This window comes from Muntiacus reevesi, chromosome 18 (genome assembly GCF_963930625.1).
Source record: "Muntiacus reevesi chromosome 18, mMunRee1.1, whole genome shotgun sequence".
NCBI classification, from domain to species: domain Eukaryota; kingdom Metazoa; phylum Chordata; class Mammalia; order Artiodactyla; family Cervidae; genus Muntiacus; species Muntiacus reevesi.
In genome coordinates this window covers 4,562,870-4,581,522 of record NC_089266.1, presented here as the reverse complement: position 1 = coordinate 4,581,522, position 18,653 = coordinate 4,562,870, and the positions used below count along the sequence as shown (strand labels likewise).

General features: G+C 54.2%; 1 long non-coding RNA gene across 1 annotated transcript in view; it reads left to right on the top strand.

Annotated features, from left to right (window-relative positions):
- Nucleotides 1-17,749, top strand: part of LOC136149951 (uncharacterized) — a 158,416-nt gene extending 140,667 nt beyond the window's left edge. The window contains exon 3 of the long non-coding RNA XR_010659728.1: nucleotides 12,376-17,749. This is a non-coding gene — a long non-coding RNA (uncharacterized lncRNA). The remainder of the gene's footprint in view (nucleotides 1-12,375) is intronic.
- Nucleotides 17,750-18,653: the final 904 nt, after the last annotated feature.

Genomic DNA, 18,653 nt, shown 5'->3' with positions numbered 1-18,653 from the left:
CCATGAGAAGATAAATGTGTGTTGTTTTAAGCTGCCTGTTTGTGGTATCAATAGACTGTGATAACAGCATTGGGAAGCTAATACATCATCCAGCTGCAAAGAACAGCATCAGAGGATGGAGGCAGAGAGAGACATGCTTGGTGGGGGCCTGGAGGAAGCAGACTTGAAGTAAAGGGCCGAGGGGAATGAGCTGCCTGTAAGGGAGGTTCATGCGTTAGGGAGGAGGGTCTGCAGATGGGCATGGGTGGGGGGCCGTGACACCAGGCTGTGGCATATGTGAAGAAGAACCTCTTGGCCAGGAAACTTTAGAGCCCTGGATTCTCTGATTCTGTCTTATCTCTCTCTGCTAAACTGTCTCCAGTTCCTCCACCTTCATTCGTTGAAAGGGATCAAACCATCCTTAACCCTCCTACCACCCTACAAGTAAACATGTGACTTTTGCAACCACAGAAGTAATAATAAGATGCTTACCAATTGTTGTTGTTGTTTAGTTACTAAATCGTGTCTGATTCTTTGTTACTCCCTGGGCTGTAGCCCGCCAGGCTCCTCTGTCCATGGATTTTCCCAGGCAAGAATCTTTCAGTGGGTTGCCATTCCCTTCTGCAGGGGATCTTCCTGATGGAGGAATCGAACCCACGTCTCCTGAGTTGCTGGCAGATTCCTTACCACTGAGCCACGTGGGGGGCCATGCTCACCGTTAGGAAAATGTATAAATGGCAAGGGAAATATTTAGAATTCATACTCAGTTATACATTAACCCTTTATTATGAAGTAATAATTCAGTATTTTTACGGTAGCTATTTCATTGCAGGATTATGACATGGTTATTTTTGAATATTTAAAAATTTTTTTTCTTTGCTGTGAAATAAGGCCCTGATGACAATCCTGGTAGCAAGAATCTTATTTATATCTGTACTAGTTTCCTGCGTCTGCTGTAACAAATTACCGTCAACTTCGTGGTTTTATAAGAATACACACATTTACTCTCTTGCAGTTCTGGAGGCCAGAAGTCTGAAATGAGTCTTAGGAGCTAAAATCTCCGGTTGTTGTCATCCAGGCTGGCTCCTTGAGGAGGCTCTGGGGACAGGGAGGGATGGGGAGTCGGGGGCAGGAATGGTCCCGGCCTCTCGCTGTTTTTGGAGGCTGTCGGCTCACCCGGAGCGGCAGCCACATCACCCCACCCTTCCCTCTGTGATCCTGTCGTGTCTTCATGTCTGGAGTCAAATGCCCCTCTGCTCTTGTATGAGGACACCTGTGACGGCATTCAGTGCTAACGTGGATGGTCCAAGGCCATCTCGCCTTTTTAACTTCCTTAGCTTAACACGTTTGCAGAGGCTCCTTTGCCGCATAAGATAGCATTCATAGGTCCCAGAGATTACAGTATGTCTGTCTTCTGGGGGAAGTGGGCATAAGGTGTGTCTTTATTGACCTGTTACCGTGTCCACGGGGCTTCCCTGGTTGCTCAGACAGTAGAGAATCTGCCTGCATTGCAGGAGAGTCGGATTGGATCCCTGGTTCTGGAAGATCCCCTGGAGAACGAGATGGCTACCCACTCCAGTACTCTTGCCTGGAGAATCCCATGGACGGAGGGGCCTGGCACAGACTCCAGTCCAGGGGGTCACACAGACTCGGGCATGACTGAGCAACTAACATAGCACAACAACTGTGTCCATGACTGTTATCTTTTTTTAAATAAGATTTTTATATGTGGGTCATTTCTAAAGTCTTTATTAAATTTGTCACAATATCACTGTTGTTGCTTTATGTTCTGGTTTTCTGGCCATGAGGCTTGTAGAATCATAGTTCTCCCACCAGGGATCGAACCCACACCCGCATTGGAAGGCCAAGTCTTAATTAACCACTGGACCCCCAGGGCAGTCCCTCCATGACCATTTTCTTATAATAAATTCCTATAAGTGGAAATAAAGGTTGAAAGGGCAAAACTTAACATTGAATGAGATGTCTGGAGCAAGGCTTTCAGAGTGAAATAGGTTGAACTGGTGTCTTTTGACTGCTGTTCCTTTAAGAGCCCGTCTGGAGGCAGAGCTGATGGGGAAGGGGGCAGTGAGTGGGGGGATGGGTGGTGCGGCTGTGGACTGAAACCCCCGCCACAGGAATCATTTAAAGTTAGCCTCTAGGAAGCTCAGGGCTAATGAGATAATTCCCATTAGGAGAGGAAGGAAGTGAAGGTGGCCTGACATCCCTTCTGTCTCTAATTTATGTGATTCACTGAGACCTCCCCCTCACCCGCCCCAGACCACCCCCCACCCCCCGGCCGGTTCCACTGTCCACCCTTGTTCTGCCAGCCGGGGCTCTGGATTCCGGCAAGGCCCACCATGCCAAGGAACCTGGAACGGTTGCCTTCCACCCAGACGAGGCGTTCAGGCTCTTTTCTGGGCAGTTAAGTCAGAGGATCTGGGCTTTGCCCGTTTCTTCTCTTTTCCCAGAGCCTCACCCAGCTCCCCTCCACCTCCACCCCTGCCCAGCTGACCGGGATGAGGACTGGTGTCTCGGGAAGCGAAGAAAAGAGAAAAGCTTCCAACAGAACGCAGGCCGGCTCCAGGGGCGCTTGGAGGCCAGGCTGCCAGGATCCTGTTTTCTCCCCTCCCCCCGTGTCCCTGTGCTTTCAGAGGGAAGAGAGAGAGAGAGAAAAGAGAGAGAGAGAACACGAAGGAGATCCTTCCCCTTTTGCTCCGCTGGCTACACTCGCGGTCAAAGCTGTCTCTGCAAACATGAAAATCCAGTTTGCGTATTTAATTAGAAAAGTGTGAAGTAACCAGAGAAGGTTCGGGTTCTTTCAGGTTCCATCAGACCCTGGGAACACATCTGGGTTTTAGGAGAGGGAGACCCCAGCGCATCGCAGGCCTCGTGCCCTCGGCCTTGCAGCTGGGGGGACATGCCGCCCCCACCCCCGCCCAGGAAGGGTCTCTGGCTCTTCCTCGCCCCTGGCTTCAGCCCCTCCTCCTCTCGTCCTCCCCGAGGGAGGCCATGTGGGGGCCTGTTGCGAGGCAGGGCCGAGGGCCAGAGCGGGGCTGGCCCTGGGGACAGCCAGCGGCCCTGATGCGCTGTGTGGGTGGCCTGTCCTGTGAACCCGCGGCCTGACCTCCCCGCCCCTCCTGCAGCCCAGCTGCAGGCTTGGGTGGCAGCCTCGGCCCGCCGTGGCCGTGGGGTGCAGAGACCCCGCTTCCTTATCTGGTCAGCGCCCGTGTCACACGCCGTCCGGCCTGGGCCGGGGCCCCGGCACAGCAGGCAGAGTCCGCAGACAGCCATGCTGCTTGGGTTGGCTCTTCAAGGCTGTGGCGTCTCTAACGGGAATGAGACGGACCAGGGGTTTGAGGAAGACAGTCCACATGTGAAAAGCCTGAGAAACGCAGAGGAAAGACGTACAAGCTAAAGGCAGAGGGTGTCTGTACATTCACCCATGCGTGCATGCGTGCCCAGTCATGTCCAACTCTCTGCGACCCCATGGACTGTAGCCGGCCAGGCTCCTCTGTCCATGGGATTCTCCAGGCAAGGATACTGGAGTAGGTTGCCATTTCCTTCTCCAGGGGATCTTCCCGACACAGGGATCGATCGAAAGTCTGCTGTGTCTCCTGTTTTGCAGGTGGATTCTTTACCACTGAGCCATCAAGTGTCTATACATTTCACAATGGCAACGCTGGGGTCCCCGGTGGCCTCAGCTGGGCTGGGATCAAGCGTGCAGCCCCTGGACTGTCCGTGGCCATGTTCACGGTGGGGCTCCCTTGGAAATGGCCCCCATCACCCGCTCGTGACCCCTGGCTCCCTCACCAACTCTCTGCGCGTGGAGTCCTCAGGCTTTTAGGGGCAGATGAGGGGGCATGAAAAGAGGTAAGGGTTCCTCTTGATGCCAGAAACAACTTCACTGATTTAAAAAAGGAGGAGAAAAGCAGTGATGGAAGGTCAAGCTGGCATTTCAGATGCCTCTTAAATCTAGTCCACACCAGGGATATAACCAAGGCACGCACTTCTTCTTCCACCCTTGAAAACGTGCTACCTGGATTCCTTTTTTAAAAATATTTATTTCACTGAGCCGAGTCTCCATTGTGGCTGCGGAATCTGTAGTTGCTGTGTATGGGATCTAGTTCCCCAACCAGGGATCGAACCTGGGCCCCTTGCGTTGGGACGGCAGAGTCTTAGCCACTGGGCCACCGCGGAAGTCCCCTAGATTCCTCCATAGAGACAGTGCTATGGGGAAATACGGTGATAAAGACAAGCCCTCCTTCTTGAGCCTCAGTCCTCATAGCGCCCCTGCCGGGGAGGCGGTGTGAGTGTAATTCCTGCTTTACAGGTGGGTCACAGAGGATTGAGCTCACGTGCCTGGGACTCTGAAAGTGAACCTCAATCTGACTGCGTATCATTAAGTGACGCATCTCCAGGGGCACATGCTTCCTGGAGTTCTCCCTGTTGGGGGGATTGAGGCCTTCCCAGGTGGCGCTAGTGGTAAAGAACCCGCCTGCCAATGCGGGAGATATAAGAGACACAGCGTTCAATCTCTGTGTCAGGAAGATCCCCTAGAGGAGGGCATGGTAACTCACTCCGCTGTTCTTGCCTGGAGAATCCCCATGGACGGGGAGCCTGGCGGGCCATAGTCCACAGAGGCTGCAGAGTCAGACACGACTGAAGCGACTTAGCGCGCAGGCCTGCCGCTGAGCTGCAAGTGGCTCACTTGTTGGTTCCCTCCTCTGTTCACCGTGTGCCTTGCCAGGGCTGCACGCTGAGCCGGGCGCCCTGAGCGGAGAGGAGACCAGCCTGGCCGCACCACGCAGCTGCCAGGCCTGTGTGGAGCCGAGGAAGGCTGGGGGGGCACCCAGGCCGCCACACCTGCCATCCTCAGGCGCACCTACTCTTCCTCTCCTGGCCGACGGGCAGTCCAGAGCCAGACCAGCTCGGAGGTCCCCCTGGGTCCTCCCGCGGGTGGATCGCAGGCCCTGGAACATCAGGGTAGACGGTAGAGTCCCACCAGGGACATCAGGGGCCAAGTGTGGGGAACTGTCCGCCTAGGAACCGTCGGCGTCTCCCTCTCGGGGAAAGAGTGTAGTAAACACCCTGCTCTCTGGAACACCCCCTCCCTGGGGTGATTCATGGAGAGATTCCCCCCCAAGTAGGTGTCTCTCTGCCCCCAGGCCCCCAGCTTGCAGCAGGGCCAGGACACTCCGGGGCCCAGGCCCCCGCTCTGTTGTTAAATGGGCCACTGGGAAAAGCAAGAGAGAGCAGGAGGCCCTGTGATTGGCCGTTAGGCGGCCCCCGAGGGACACACTGGGTGATAGATAAGCAGAGGACTGAGTGAGTCCGGGACTGGGGTCCCAGTTATCTTAAAGTCCATCTTTGGGAACAGTCCCCTGCGGATAAACAAGAGATCCGGGTTGGCCGGTTCGGAAGGGTCTTTGATCCACCTAGAAGTTAATGCTTTTCCGTGGAGAACCACAGAGCGCCCCACCCAGGGCCACGAAGATAACAGGCGGGTGCTATCACCCACCAGCGGCCTCTTGATAATGCCCGGTTTTATTGAGGTCTGGTTTTCGCCCAATGGGAACACACCCGGCGAGCATCAAAGGGATACCGCGTCACCTTGGGCAAAGAATCCCTCAGGGGTGTGCGTGTGGGGAAGGGCGTGTGCGTGGCTGTGTGTGTGCAAGGCTGCCCGTTGGCAGTTAGCTTCCTAGAGATCAGAGGCCACCAGCCCCGCGGGGGCCTTGACAGGTCACGAACGCCATTCCCTTGTTGTTCTGGCTGGTCCGGCTCCTAAGACGTCTCTGCTGGTGTTGACTTAGCGTCTCACGTGAAAGGGCTGCCCCGTATTGTTGGGTCCTGGACTCCGTTACGGGGGCTATCTGATGAGAATTTTAAGGGAGAGGCGCGGTGGATGCTCACAGAGGACAAAGCTTATTCCTTTGGGAGTCACGGACTTGCACCTCTGTTGTCGGTCAGAGGTGTTCGCACTGTGTGAATCAAACCCCGGGGATGCAGGGCTCACCTGGAAGAGTGAAAGAAACAGGGCGTGGGGATGGCGGAAGAATCCATGGGTGTAGAAGGTCGTGTCTTTGCCGGGGTGGAGTTGGTGAAGGCAGTGGTTGCCTGTGGTCCTGCGGGGAAGGGCGTCTCCCCGCCCACCCCCGGACAGTGCCTCTTGGCCCTCGGATTTCACCGGGGCGGGCAGGCTGCTGGGCCTCGTGAGTGGACCCTGGGGACAGAGGCAGAGAAATACCACCCTGCAAGCGGAACATCTGGAAGCTTCCTAAAGCTTATTTCTCAATGAGTTTGCAACAGTCGGGACATTAGCATACGAGGTTTACAGGCTGAAGGGAACCCAGAGGTTCTAGTTCTGAAATGAACTGAAATGTTCAGTTGCTCTAGTTAAGAGTGAGATGCATTCCGACTCTGTGGGGAAGGGCGGGATGTAGGAAGGGAATGCGGGAGCCTTGGAAATGGCCAGTGGGAGCCCCAAAGCCCCAAAGCCCTAGATTCTTTGCCCAGGAACCTGTTCAGTGTCTCTGGGGACAGACCAGACCTCTGGGCTCCTTTCCTCTTTGATGGCCCTGGTGCAGGGTGACTGGCTTTCTCTGCTCTGTTCCAAGCAGGTGCATGAAGTGGACTGGAAGAATCCCGGGGAAGGGAAGGGCAGGAGCGGGGAGGCTCCATGCCACTGACTCTTCGCCTCTCAAAGACCCACAGGGAGTTCGCCTCTTCTGTAGAACAGCGGGCCCCGACTCGTTTTGGCGCCAGGGACCGGTTTCCTGGAAGACGGTTTCTCCATGGACCCAGGTCGGTTGGGTGGAGGGTTTGGGGATGATTCAGGCAGATTGCATTTACTGTGCACTTTATTTCTACTGTTGTTACATCAGCTCCACCTCAGACCATCAGGCATCAGATCCTGCAGGGTGGGGGCCCCTGCTAAGAGAGCCCGACGCACCTTCCCATCCAGGTGGCCAGGTAGGGCTGGCGCAGGTGGGGCCTGTTCATCCTGTAGCCGTGAGCCTCTGTCCTGTCCCCTCCTCCTCTGTCCTCCACTCCTCTCTCTCTTCCCTCCTCACCTCCTTCCCATCTTCCTCTTTTTGTTTTTTCCTTCCTCTTCCTCCTCCCCTCTGCTTACCCCAGTGACGCCCTGGACTTCACGATTTGGGCCAAAGGAAATAAGGAAATGCTTGGCTCAGCCTTTCGGCCAGGCAGGCTGGGGATGAAATAATGAAGGCAGAAGATGGTCCCAGCAGAAGAGAGAACTTACACGTGACCGCATCCTTCTCTGCAAGAAGTCAGAGCATCAGCCTGTTCAGCTCTGTCTCTTGCTCAGCGGCTGGTTTCTCATTAGATTCTCTCCTCCCTTTCCGCTCTGACCCGAGCAGGGGCCGCCAGCCAAGCTTATTATCAGGACAGGTTTCGAGACGTGGTCTCTCCTTGCTCAGAGAGCATCCCTGTGGGAGGATTCCGGTTTCCGTGCCTGGGGACTTTACCGACTGGTGCAGAATGGAGGCTTCCTGTCCCTAAACCGGCCCCATCGCAGGATCACCGTTTTTACCGAGGTGGTGCATCTTGTCCAGTGAGTTCATGTTCGTAGCGTTGGGTGGGAGCCGGCTCATTTTGTGCTGCCTTTGTGAGCGGAGGAGGCTGAGGCTCTGTGTGGTTATTCCTGGGAGACGCCTTCCTGCAGGGCATCACCCTGTTCTGACGGGAAGCGAGGTGACACAGCCACCAGGAATCCCGGGCCAGCCAGTCGCCCGTCTGGCAGCCGGGATGTACGTTTCCAAGTCTGCCCTGCTGAGCCTGGGGGCGGCTTCTGCCTCGGGGCATCTTGCGTCCTGGCTGTCGTTGGGACTCAGGTGTATCGCCACCTTCTTCTTCTCTCCTCTGGGCTTGCTGGCCCTTGGCAACGTTCAGCGGTTCTCAGCACCCGTCGCCCGTCGGAATCAGCAGCCTTGCTCTAACTGCTGCCTCGTCCCGCCCTGAGCGATTCCGGCTTCCCCAGACAGGGCCGAGCCCCAGGCATGGGAGTTTTGAAAACCTTGCCAGGTGGTTCTCAGGTGCAGCTGAAGTCAAGAACGGGCCGCACCTCAGAGGCAGGGATTGCCCGTGGGAGGGATTCCGCTGTTCCCCACCCCCCACCCCCAATGCCAGACACACGCCGTGTCCGAGGCGTTTTCAGTGGTCGCCCTGAGCGGGGCTGCTCCTGGCTTCTCGAGGCTGGAGGCCAGGGGTGTAGCTGAGCATCCTCCAGTGCCTCAGACTTCATCCCAGCGCCGGCCGCCCAACCCCAACCAAGAGCAGCCAGCAACCCTCTTCTCTCCGTCTGTGGGGAAGCAGACGGTGTGTGCCCTGATTGACAAGTTTGGTTCCCTATATGCTGCAAGGAGATCATCACGAACGTAGTGGCTTGAAGCCACACTCACTTCTCTCACGGTCTCTTTCATTGGCCACTTTCACTGGGCTGAAGTCAAGGTGTCTGCAGGGCTGTTTTCCTTTGGAAAACTCTCGGGAAGGGTTCATTTCTTGGCCTTTCTAGCCTCTGGAGACCGCCTGCTTCCCTTGCCTCCTGCTTCCTGCCTTGAAACACTCCCTCCGGCCTCCCTCTTCTGTCGTCACACCTCTTGCTCCTTCTCCTGTGTCACATCCTCCCCCTCTGCTTCCCTCTTATTAGGACACTTGTGAGTGTACGTGTCCCCTCTCCCCCAGTCATCCAAGACAATCTCTGCCTCTCAAGATCCTTGACTTGCTCACACCTGCGTGGTCTCTTATGCTGTAGACATTCACAGGTTGCAGGGGTATTAAGATGTATCTTTGGGGGCTGACACTCAGCATGTCAGGCTTGCCAGGTGGCACAGTGGTAAAGAACCTGTTGGCTGCCAGTGCAGGAGAAGCAAGAGATGCGGGTCCCATCCCTGGGTCGGGAAGATCCCCTGGAGGAGGGCATGGCGACCCGCTCCAGTGTTCTTGCCTGGAGAATCCCAAGGACAGAGGAGCCTGGCGGGCCACGGTCCCTGGGGTGGCAGAGTCAGGCATGACTTGAGCTTGCGTGCACACGCACTCAGCCTTTCGCAGGGGCCCTCCTGGTACTACTGTTCTTCCTTTCCTGGTCCTCAGTTTTTCTCCAGGGGTTGTTCCACCTGTACACTCTTTAACATGCGTTCTCCTTCTGTCCTGGGTGTTTTCAAAGAAGCAGGGTCTGAAGGGCAAGGTGGCGTGTTGGAGTCCTGTCTAACCAGCTCCTAGTGGCCATAGCAACGGGCAGGGAAACATTCGAGGGAAAAGACGGGGGGAGGGGACCCAGTCCTGACGTTAGCAGCTGCCTTCACCTGGAGAATGATGCTGCGGGGAGAGGCAGGGAAGCCGACCCGGCGTCTCAGCCACCGTCAGCTTCCCACCCACCCCCACCCCGCCCCCAAGTCTGGGTTTCTAAGTGATCTTTCAGATCTCCAGGTGCCCGCTAATCTGCTGGCCCAGTGCCTTTCTCTAGGCTAACAGAGGTGTGTCTTTGGCCAAATACAAACGCTAGACCCAGAAGGCTTTGGTGTGGGGCGAGGGTGTGTCTGGCCCTGCTGAGGCTGGTCCTAACCTCGTTCTCCTCCCCTGGGTGGACGCTCTCGTGTCCACCCTTCCCCTCCCCGCGCCCTGGCCCCCTTGGCTGGGTCTGTGGGGCTGTGGGATGAGTCGGGCGGTGGGCAGCGGCGGTGTGTTTGGCTTTTTGTTTTGTTTTGCGCATGCCTCCCGGCGTTCCCCTCCGTGTTTAATGTCCCGGTGCCGAGTGCGTGCGGTTGCCGGGAGACGAGAAGGACGTCCCCGAGTGATTCCCGGGCAGCTGCCCGTTCATTTGCTGGCCTTGTGCGTCTCCCTGGGGAAAGGCCTTCTCCCTGGTCCTCGCTGGTTCAGGCGTCTGAGGAGGGGGAACGTGGAAACCAGAAAGTTTAGCAGAACTTTGGGGCCGTTGGGGGCGTTTCGGGGTCCCAGGGAGAGAGAGTGTCTGGAGGGAGAGGCTTCTGGTCTCCCTCTTTGCTGCCTGGAGCCCCAGGGTGCTTCTGTGAAGGCTGCTGCGCAGGCTTTTGGGGGAGCTGACTCCTGCCTGCAGACTCCGTCCTTCCATGGTGCTCCCGCAGGCACACGTCTTGAGGCATCTTCTCCCCCCCCAAGGCGCTTATGGTGACGTCCTGCCGTCTCTGACCGTCAGCACCCCTCTCTCTGGCTTCATCGCAGCCCACACATCCCCACCCGGGGTTTAGCCCAAGCCCCCAGGAAGGAGAGCTCCCTCGCGCCAGGCTGAGCCGCGACCTCACAGGACCGTGGGGGGCAGAGGGGCCTGTTGGCCCCCCTGCACCCCGCGCCCTCCGCGCACGGCCCCCTGATGCAGAGGCCCTTCCGGCCTCAGGCTCCGTCAGTGTTGCCTCTCTGCTGTGGCCCACAGGAGTGGAGCGTGCCTGTCTGGCTTCTGCCTGCCTTCTCAGCATCTCCTCCCGCGTGGTGCTTGTGAACGAGCCGATTTGCAGGTGATTCTCATGGGCCGGCGGTGCGGGAATCAGAGGCGCGGGGGGCCCAGATTTATCTGCACCCGTGACTGTGTGTGTGTTCAGTCGCTCAGTCCTGTCCGACTCCACGCCAGCCCGCGCACTGTGGCCCGCCAGGCTCATCTGTCCACGGGGTTCTCCAGGGAAGAACGCTGGAGTGGGCTGCCATGCCCTCCTCCGGGGGGTCTTCCCGACCCAGGGACTGAACTCGCACCTCCCGCCTTGCCCAGGGTAACCCTGGGCCGCCTAGGAAGCCCAGCGCTGCTTCTAAAAGCAGTGTTTTAGTTAAGGGGGAGAAAAGGCCTATTTAAACTGTTCAAGTTTCCCCGGTGGCTCAGATGGTGAGAAAATCCACCTGTCAATGCAGGAGACCCGGGTTCGGTCCTGGAAAGATCCCTTCCCAGCCCCAGGGCCTAACACAGGCCTCCAGCATTGCAGGCGGGTTTCTTACCTGCTGAGCCTCCAGGGGAGCCCAGGGATACTGGAGAGGGTAGCCTGTCCCTTCTCCAGAGGAACTTCTGACCCAGGAATCAAAAGGGGGTCTCCTGCAGTGCAGGTGGATTCTTTACCAGCTGAGCTGCCAGGGAAGGTCTCAGCAATTTTAAGACGAGGAAGTCCCGTGAGGGCGTTTCGTGGTACTTAGTGTATTTGTTGCTCAGAAACGGGGAGTTAGGTGGGGTAGTGGGAAGCCAGGAACGCATAAGGCCAAGTCCATCTTCATGTATTTACAGTCAGCAGTGCCGAAGGGAGATGTGTTAAATCGTATTTTTCCATTTCCTCCCCTATCCACTCTGGATCATCTCCTAACTAGTTGTTAAGGGTCTCGTGAGAAGCGGGCGACAGAGGATGAGGTGGGTGGATGGCATAATGTACTCAGTGGACATGAGTTTGAGAAAACTGAGACACGGTGAAGGACAGGGAAGCCTGGTGCGCTGCTGGCCGTGGGGTCGCAGAGAGTCGGACACGCCTGAGGGGACGGCCACCTGTGGGAGCAGAGGGCTGTTCCAGCTGCAGTGGACATCAGGCTGAGGGACCAGGTGCTGGCCATCCTGTCCCGAGAAGCGTGGCCCCTCTGTGCCTCGATTTCTTCATCTGTAAACTGGGTGATCTGACCCCTCCATGCTCCTGACCCCAGAGCTCACAGGTTGAAAAACAGGATTGTCCACTTCTTCTGAGCTGTGTTTGGTTTTTAAAATCAGCCGTGGTGTAGTGGTAAGGCTTGCGTGAGGGTTCCCAGCAATGATGCAGTGAACAGAGTTCCTTGAACAGTATGTGTTAGTCACTTAGTCATGTCCGACTCTTTGTGACTCCATGGACTGTAGCTCGCCAGGCTCCACTGTTCATGGAATTCTCCAGGCAAGCATACTGAAGTAGGTTGCCTTCCCAACCCAGGGATCGAACCTGGGTCTTCTGCATTGGCAGGTGGATTTTTTTTTTTTTTACCATCTGAGCCACCAAGGAAACTTGAACAGTGTAAACAGGCCTTTTCCCCACTTTAACTAAAATACTGCTTGAAGGAGCATCGGGCTTCCCAGGAGGCTCGGCAGTAAAGAATCTGCCTGCCTGTGCAGGAGATGTGAGTTCGATCCCTGGGTTGGGAAGATTCCCCTGGAGAAGGAAATGCAGCCCACTCCATCATTCTTGCCTGGGAAATGCCATGGACAGAGGAGCCTGGAGGGCTACAGTCCTTGGGGGTCACAAAGAGCTGGACACAACTGAGCAACTAAAAAACAACAACAATGTTCTGTTCAGTAGCTAGAACATTCTGGATTAAAGACAGGAAGGTGATGTTCATTGTAGAAAGACATCCATTGAAAGGACAGAAGGCGTTAGAATCTCACTCTGATGCTGTTTTTTTGGTCCACAGGCCTGGAAGGCAGGACAGGTGGAGAACTGTTCCTGTCGCCCACATCCCCCACCAGGAACCTCAGTGTAACCATGAAGACACCACGGAGCTACGATGGGACCTTCTCTTAAGAGGCAAGCGCTCTGGATTGGAGTGAGAAGTCTTATTCTGGAGAATGGACTTCCCTGGTGGCTCAGTTGGTAAAGAATCTGCCTGCAACACAGGAGACCTGGGTTCAATCCCTGGGTCAGGAAGATCCCCTGGAGAGGGAAATAGCTACCCACTCCAGAATTCTCATCCCATGGACAGAGGAGCTTGGCAAGTTACAGGTCCATGGGGTTGCAAAGAGTTGGATGTGACTGAGTGACTAACACACACACACGTTCTGGAGGCTAAAGGAGCTTCTGGATTTAAGAAGATGTTTGAGGAGAAAGCAAAGAGCCTCGGCCTGAGGAATCCTGTCTGTGCTGACCTGCGTGGTAGGAGGCCACCTCCAGCTGAAGGGGCCGCCGTGATCCTGGACCTTATAACTCCTTCTGCTGGTGCCTGATCTTCAGACCACCCCCACCAGTTCTTGGAAACTAGAGGATTTTCTCCTCCATTCTTTGATGCTCCCCATTTCCCACGTCTGCTGTGCTTTTGGACTCAGCAGTTCTCTTTAACTCCATCACTTCTCAGCTGGATACAGAGTGAATAGTTCACTACACGTAAGTCAACTGATCTTACATTTTGCTCCTTCTAAAAAGGCTGGTGTTTGCACGTTGGAGTACAAGCAGCCTTGGAAGAGCATCCCTCCTCGTGGATGTGGGGTCTGGTCCTGCAGGCTCCAGACTGACACAGGTCTGTGCAGAAATCCTTCAGGCTCTAAAGATGCTGGGACATTGGAAGGGCTCTCGCCGGGAGCTGGATCCTGAAGACTAGCGTTGCCCACGTTCCACTTTCTTGGTTCGGATTGCACGCAGGTGCGCGTCTGGAGGAGCAGAGCACGAAGACGTCTTCTGTTGATACAGATGCGTGATCAGCTCCCAGCGGGGCAGTCGGAGTCCACGTCAGAACACCATGGTTCATTACAGACTATCCAGCAGCCAGAGTTGATCGGGTTTCTAGAGGATCCGGACCACAGATGGGGCCCCACAAAACCCAAGTCCTGTTGATGAAGTGAACCTTTTCTGTTGAGAACAAAACAGCTCCTGATGAAACAAAAATAATACGGTCACTGGAAACAATGGAAAATAGACTATGGGGTGTGTGTGTGTGTGTGTGTGTATGTGTGACACATTTGTATAGAATAAGAGCCAAGAAGAAAATTTCTGCATCTTAGCTAGACGGACTAAGAGCTAAAAATCTTTGGGATGGCATTGTCTGGAGAGTGAAGGAGTTGGCTGGAACACTTCCTGAAATTCCTTTGACCTCTAGGGTCCCTTAAAATATCAGGGGCGTGTAAATTGGGCCGAAGTGTGTGCTCTGTCTGAAGTCTCCTGGATAACCTTCAAGGTCAACTCAGATGCTGTTGACTTGGAACTCCCCTCCCCCAGTTCCCTTCCCTTTCCAGACACTGGCTTTATCTGGGATAAGGCAGCGGAACTTGGTAGTGGTCGCGGGGGAGAGAGGAGAAGGAGGTTGTGCCAGCCCCAGTTTGGGGTGCTCATGACAAGTGAGAACAACCTGAAGGCAAATTACAGGTTCTTTTCAGGTTAGTTAAAGCCAGGCTTTCAGGATTGCATGCCATCCTGAAGTTGTTGCTTCTTGTCAGAGGATCAAGGCTTTATCTCTTCTGCTGAAAGACAGGCTTAAGCATCTCATCTAACCGTGCTCATCTTGTGTGGTGGCCCCGGCGCAGGGGGCGGAGGTCATCACCTACTAGGGTAGAGATGAGCACGCAAGCATCTGGAAACGACTCTGTCATCACACACCTGTCGAGATTAAGACCCAGCCTCCCGCACGTGGTTCTTTCCCTCTGTCCTCAGTCTCCCTGCCTTCACTGTCGTTGACGGAACACTGGCCAGCTCCCGGGGTGACATTTTTTTTTTTTAAAGGACTCTTTTCAGATGTTTCCTTAGTTTTTATATCCCACACGTGGTCATTGGTTCCAGAAGAAGTCCCACTGTGGTGCCAAAAGCAGCAGTTTCCTCTTCTTCCCTCTTCTCTTCTCTTCTCTTCTCATCTGTGTCAAATCCCAGATCCCCAGAGCCTGAAGTGGTCTAGAGCATCGCTCTTATCTAGATCTACCCCTGACTAGTGCAGGAATTCCGTTTCCAGCATTGGATGCAGGATGGGCAGGCCCTGGGGGAGGCAGCCTTTCTGGCAGCTTGAGAGAGACCTGGGAGAGAAGGTTGGATGATGTTCAGCCTTAGGGGGGACAGCAGGATTCTAAGGAGTACTTCATGGGTGGCCAAGTGTCCACATGTGTCAATTTCTCCATCCGATAGCGAGCCAAAGGCATCTCATTTCTGGGTCCAGCTGTGTGTCTTAACACTGATTTAAAAAAAAAGCATAGAGTGGGGAGACAGGGAGGTCTGAGTTTTTGTCCCAGGATGTCCCGCTTCCTAGTTCCTTCCATGTAAAATGAGGGAGTCACGTCACTCATCCCCCAAAACTACTTCTAGCCGTGCCGTCCACAGTGTCGCCATATGGAGAGACATAGTTCATGACTTAAAAGATCTGCTATTTTTTTTTCTCTCTGACTCTAGTCCTAGCCGTAATTTCTTTTTCCCTTAAGTTTTTAAAAAGTATCCAGCAGTTGTTTGTCTATGTGTTGATTTATCAACATCTTTATTCCCCGACTAGCGATTGAACTCGCGCCTCTTGCAATGGAAGCAAGGAGTTTTAACCACTGGACCTCCAGGGCAGTCCCCGGGTTAATTTCAGCTTGCTCCAAGATCATGTATAAGTCACTCACACCTATTTCTCCAGGTCTCAGTTTTCCCGTCAATAAAATGGGAGAGGTAGGGGGTGGTCGTAATGGTCCTCCAAGTTCTCCTGCCGTGTGTCAAGTTCTAAGCCTTGTCTGACGCACCCCATGGCTGATGGGTGACTCTTGCTTTGCCTTCGGCCACACCAGCCAAAGGCCGGGCTGTCTTAGGAAGTCCATTACCAACAACTCCTTCAGAGCTGTTTGCACTTGTTGTCAGCTGCACCGAGCAAGAGTTTGTCGAAGGAGAAGGCAAATAGACATTCAGACTGATGACAGGCTGGGGGGGCGGGGGGACCGCTGTTTGCCTGGGGTGACCGGGAGGGAGAAAAAAACCTGCCTGCCGTCTTGACCAATAAATAAAAACTGGGAGCTCTGCGTGGCTAAAACTGTAGGGGATTTATTAGTTTGCTCAGTGAAAGGCAAATATTAAGTCTTAAGTTGGCCTGTCCTGGAACTTGCCTTTTGGCGTTTGTATGCCGTCAGGCACCGATCACCGTGTACTCCAGGTTATCAGATTCTGTCGAAGGGTTTTTTAAAAAAGATTTTTTCCGTCTCCTTATTTCCTTCCTCCTTGCCTGCCCCCAGCCCCTCCAGCTCCCACCTCCTCCGATAACTCAGCTCTGGGCTTTGGTGAGCCGGGGAAGACAGTGTGGAAGCCTTGTCGTCCTGCGTGTGAAGCGCCTGTGTTCAGGGCCCCAGCTGCCCCGGGGGTTAACCGCGACCGTGGTGCAGTGGCTCGGGGCTGCGAACTCACCAGCTGGTCCTTGGGGGGTCTCCTCCCTCCTCCACCCTGAGCGCTTCAAAACTCAGGTCCCAGGCTGTTGGGCGAAGCTTGTGCCTCTCATTAAAATACGCATCACCACCACCACTGGAAAAAAGACACAGACCTCTTGGTTTCTAAGTTTTTCCACAGCGAACACATGATTTCAGCCTGAAATACCTCACGGTGAACTGACCGGGCTTGTCACTCTCCACATGAGTCCGGCTGGGACCTGGGACACCACTGTACCTAGACAGCATCTCGTCCAGCATAAAATACAAAGAGACTGTAAGGACTAGACGTGACTGTGATATGCAGCTGGGGAAAATGCTGGACAATAACATACAGAAAGACTCAAAACCCAACTGCTGCTTTTGAGGCTCCTGGAGCAAAAACAGGGGGTCGGGAGCAAAAGCAGGGCCCTTCACATGTCCCCTGCACACAGCACCACCCAGGTTTGCCCACCCAGGCCCCTGCTCGGCCTGACCCCAGACCTGCCTCCTGCCCCCACCCCGTGGAAGGAGCCAGCTCCCTCCACTTGGGGAGCGAGGAAGAGGGCCTGTGACATGTTTTCATTGCCCACTGCTGTAGCAGGAGCCCAAATCAAGCCTGCCTGAATTTCTTGTCTGGTCTGTCATCAATTTCTGTTGATCAGGTAAGGCCAAGAACCTGTGGAGATATCCAGTCCCCAGGGGTTGGACAGCCATCCAGTCTCTCCAGTTCCTAAGAATGAGCCTCAGCGGAACCAAACTAGATGGCATGTTCTTTACCCTTGCTGGAAACATCTTCAGTCTGAAGCGCTGTAGCTGCAGGTACCCAGGTAGAGATCCAGGTGCCCAGGCAGAGACCCAGGCACTCAGGTAGAGACCCAGGCACTCAGGTCTCCTCGATGGTGGTCCCTGATACCCACCCACCGTGGGGTACAGCATACCAATGCACATTGCCCCATGTCAGACCTCCAAGGCCCTTTTCCAGGCCAACCTGCTAACCGTCCGTGGAGAAGACTTCATGCTAGCCCACCCGGATATAGCGGTTCCCCACCACTACTCATGCAGCCAAGAGCGGGGAAATGTTCTGGAATTGCTTAACTAGGAAAGTTCCTTTCACACTCCAGTGGTGATTTTTGATTGAACTCAGCGTGAGTTTTAATTCTCTGGCAGTTCTTCCTGGATGAGTCTATGTTGGGCAGCCAGGCTGCTGAAATCCTGTTCATCCTTAAAGGTCGTTTCAAACGCTGCCTGCTCTAGGAAGCCTTCCTGGGTTTATTATTCCCTCTCAATCAGTTGTGACCTCCCACTCTGTCACACTCTCTTAAGTCATCTGGCATTGGCTAGGGACCCCAAAAGGAATAAGTTTGAAAGTGTAAGAGGTGACCCAGTTTCTGCTTTTATGAGAGAAACAGAGTATTGGGAGAAAAAAAAATTTAAAACAAGTTCAGAATAAGCAGAGTAAATGACATACAAACGGTGCTGTGGTCAGGAAAGGGGATCAGCCTTTTGGGGTCGCTAGCCACAGCCAAGGTCATTGGAGACCTGCAGTTAAGAAGTCTTGAGTCATAGCCTTGTGGCTTTTACCTGGTAGGTACACAAGGAAGATGAGTTGATTTTCCCTATTCATGATCTGTTACTGTGTGTACCACTAAACTAGCCTGGTGTTTTTTGTTTGTTTGTTTGACTGCCTATTAATCAATAAAGTGTTTCCTGATGAACAGTAGAAAAAAATGTGCTTGTTTCTTGATTGGTAGGTTTTTCTGCAGAATTTCTTCTTGAAATAGAATATGCCTGGTTTTTTTTTTTTACCAGTTATCTGAGAGCTAGGGCCATTTTTAGGGGCTTCCCAGGTGGCGCTATTGGTAAAGAACCCTGCTGCCAGTGCAGGAGATAAGAGACACAGGTTTGATCCCTGGGTCTGGAAGATCCCTTGGAGGAGGGCATGGCAACCCACTCCAATATTCTTGCCTGGAGAATTCCATGGACAGAGGAGCCTGGTGGGCTACAGCCCATAGGGTCGCAAAGAGTCGGACACAACTAAAGAGACCTAGCATGCATGCAGAGTGATTTTCAAGATAGGAAAGAAAAATTTAAAATCAGAAGTTTAGATCACAATTGCTAAAGAATTTCACTGTGTCTAATTGGGAGAGAAATAGAAGAAAAGCACAAGACATACGGGATGTTCTTTGCCTTTAGGATCTTACTTACAGTCTGGTTGGTCAAGAACTGCACATTTAAAACCATGAATCGCATTTGCCAAATAAACTCACAGTTAGTACTCCTGGGGAATCTGGGTGGATGATACTCCCGCCTGCTCTCCACCCCACTGTGAATGTTTCCAGCAAGTTGCAAACAGAGAAGTTGGACAATGGTGACCAGATTCCCTGCTAAAGGGGGTGGGCTTCCTAGTCCAAGGGCACATCCTCCTGAGGAATGGTCCGTCCTAGGTCCAAGGGCTTTACATTGGAGGACAGAAAGCAAAGGGAGCGACGTCACTCTAGAGCAAGCAGACCCAAGGAGAGAAGAGGCTGCTCCCATTTGCCATCTGATGACCCAGCCTTTCTGTGGGCAAGGGAGCAGCAAGGTAGGCAGAAGTTCCTTTTGGGGGGAAGAGACGATTTCAAAGACCACCCCC